Consider the following 3,675-nt stretch of genomic DNA (forward strand, 5'->3'; position numbering starts at 1 on the left):
TGAAAGATTATACTATTCCACCGATCATAGCATCTCAATTAATTCATCAAAAATCATCACAAAAGCATACATGTATTAGGTTTCCAGAACATGTTTTATTTTATTTTTATTCCACATAGGTTTCTCACAATGATCAAAACATTACAGCAAACTCATAACAGTCAAATTCATGCGCAACAGAATGTTATTTGAAATTCCAGTTAAATGAAAAATCCAACAGATGCAAGACCACTTGGGTTAGGTTCCTAACTCAACAAGTCAATTTCCAGAAGTGGAACCAACCCAATTGGTCTCGTAGTTCATGAGATATAACATTTACAAAACAACCTAACAGCAGGTCTAACAACTCAGCTTTGCACAACGTTTTTGTAAAATCATAAAGACTAACTTTTACACGTCCAAAAATTGCAAATTTATATTCTTTAGAAACTAGACTCAACCTAGTTTACTGTAGTATCAATAATCTCAACCAATTTTCACATTTACACCCCGTTACAGTCAATTGAACATCAACAACACAATCTGTCCAGAAACTGTTTGCAACAAAACTCAACCTATTAACTATCTATGGACCATAATCCGTTCATATGACCTTATAGACACCATAATCATTATCCATGCACATCAAATACACATTACATCCATGATTAGGGTTTTACTTGAACTCAAAATCAAGAAACAAACGATTAACATGCAATAACACCAATACTAGCTATCAATTCAACAATCAATACATCTTTCAATCAAAACAAGACATATGAACATCATGTATATAATTTCCAGATTCTAGGGTTTATAATTATACCTTCCAAAGCACAAAAATAAGCAAGGGGAAGGTAGAAGATGACTAGAATCGGGTGTAGGATGCTTCAATTGTGAAACCCAAGATCAAAAACCAAGCAATATGTGTGTGTGTGTGAGAGCCGATCGTGAAGAGAGGGGGGGGGGTAGCTGCCGTCGGTTTTGGGGAGGGAGAGAAGGAGGTTAGGGTTTAGGTTAATATTAATAATAATAATATAATACACTTTGGTCCCTTAACTTCCAAATGTTACTTTTCTATCTTAATTAACTAGTTCTAGCACATTAAGTTAATGTTTATAAGAACGTTATCACATAACACATAAGTCTAACACATAATTATCACATAATTATTGTTTTGACGTTTTTCGTTTATTCACCAATTGTTTGCGTCAACTCGTTTGCGTTTCGGTGCAATTCCCGAAAGACTACACATGTAGTAAGTGTTAAGCGTCATTTAAACCCTAGTTTAAATGTAATGAGGTGTGCGTTATAGATTCAATGATCTTAAGTTTGAATTGACGGAGTTGAGTTAACGGAGTTAACCTGAAATTGACGATTGTCACATCTTTATAAGGAAGCAAGTTTCCATAAAAATGTTTTAATGTGGCTAACCACTCTCCATAGTCCTAGCGGAGGGTGCGAAGCACCCGACGCGCACGGACACGGACTCGGACTTGGGCGATGGGCGTAATGTGGAGTTTTGATGGCGCACTTTGCACTTCGCACGCTCGCATCGCCCGCATAAGGGCCGCTTTAGTATTTTTGGAAATGAAAGTATGATCAAGAAGTGACAAGTTATCAAAGACGAGGGACCAAAAGTTGAAAATGGGATTTCAGGACCCATCACGCTACGCGATGAGCCCAGAAAGATCACCATCGCGCTACGCAATGGGGTTGCATGAGTCACCAGACACGTGTCGCAACGGGGGACACGTGGCAGACGCTAGGGCTGAGTCAGTATGCCACGCGTCAAAACCTGACATCGCGCTACGCGATGCCACAGTAGAAAGGACCATCGCGCTACGCGATGGTTCCCAAAATCGGCTATAAAAGGGGAGGCTCACGGCATTTCCATTCTCACACCAAAACACCACCACTCACACTCAAATTACTCGATCTGACTTGATTCAAGAAACCACCGACGAAATCTGTAAAATTACAAGCAAATTGAAAATCGCCGGAGATCGACAGAAAAGCTATGCTGATGTTCGTAGAAAGCCGTTATCCTTTGAAAGAGGCAACAAAGTTTTTCTGAAAGTATCCCCGTGGAAAGGCGTCATTCGATTCGGAAAAACCGGTAAACTAGCTCCGCGATACATTGGGCCATATGAAGTCATTTCTAAGATAGGTCCGGTAGCTTACCGACTGAAACTTCCTGTGGAATTGAGTTCTATTCACGATGTCTTTCATGTTTCGAACCTGAAAAAGAGTCTTACTGACGAAACCGAAATCGTGCCATTAAAAGACTTAAACGTAAACGAAAAACTGAATTTTGTTGAAGAACCGGTGGAAATATTATAGGGAAAAATAAAACAATTAAGACACAACAAAATCTCTCTAGTAAAAGTTCGGTGGAATTCACAAAGGGGACCCGAATTCACGTGGGAGCGGAAATTTGAATTCAAAAAGAAATACCCGCACCTGTTTCCAAACAAAGACAAAGTTGAATAATCAAATTTCGGGGACAAATTTTCTAACGGGGGGAGAATGTGACATTTGAGCCAAAACAAGGTACACCTCAGAACATGTTTACCGATTAAGCAAATAAACGCCTTTTGGGTAACAAACGAACGATTAACCGAACGGGTCGGGTTATAACCCAGATATCTCGGGGGGGCATCTATAAGTGATATACGTTTAATACAAGCTAAAACATTAGAAATATGTCCTTAGTTTGATAGCAAACAAGTTAAACGAAAACATGCTCGTTTAACTACCCGCTATAGATTTAAACGCGAAAGATAGTTACAAACCAAGCATTGTATCATCCGTTAAGCCGAAAAAGACTTACCAAACACTTACTTGAAATGTTTTAAGCGATCCGTGAAAATATTTTTGATTTTTACAAACATATAGTATGTTTTTATAATTTTACACAAAACTAGCCGAAAAACACTCGTTTTCGCGCTGTTTAACGCACCCGATAAGTTTTTCGCGCCAAAAACCGAACCCGAACTAAATTTGGACCGGGCTTTTCGTATTTGGGCTTGAGAAATCAGAAACTTGGGCCAAAATGGGCCCAAGGTGGGCCCATATAAATCCCGATCGCAACAGCACCCCCCCCCCTTTTAGTTCTTTCACATATAAACTAGATCCAAGATATTTTCAACATTATTTTATTGAAAACTCTGGACATAAGTTCTGCTCCAGCCAAAAACCAGCAAAAACAAGGTAAAGAGGTCTTAAATAATCGATTTTCGGCTTGTTTAAACTCGTTTAATACCATAAAAACATGTCTTGATTACTAAAAATCATTCCTAACCGTGTAAAAATCCTAAAAATGGTCCATAAACATGTTTTGATCATACACATAGTAAGGAACCTGTTTTGATAGTTTTTTTTGGCCATAAACACGGATTAAAGGGTTGAAACGGCATTTTTACGGTTCAAAAGTTCGTTTTTGTGCACTAGCCGAAACCCTAAGTTAAGGGCTGTTATGTTGATGAAAAATTTCTTGGTTTGTGATATAGGACTTGTACCTAGCTTTCTTAGAAGCACATGAACCTGAAAACTTGATTAAAAAGTCGGAAACGAGCCAAACCCGCTAAGGTAATGCCGAAACACTCGCTTACGGGCTATTTAGGTTAAGGTTGTGATGTGCATATTTTTAGGACTTGAAATTTTTCAGGGACATCAAGGACCATGTCAATGAGT

The sequence above is a fragment of the Bidens hawaiensis genome, unplaced genomic scaffold (assembly GCF_021521415.1).
Source record: "Bidens hawaiensis isolate Kalapana, Puna unplaced genomic scaffold, B.hawaiensis_p1.1 tig00020676_1, whole genome shotgun sequence".
Taxonomy (NCBI): domain Eukaryota; kingdom Viridiplantae; phylum Streptophyta; class Magnoliopsida; order Asterales; family Asteraceae; genus Bidens; species Bidens hawaiensis.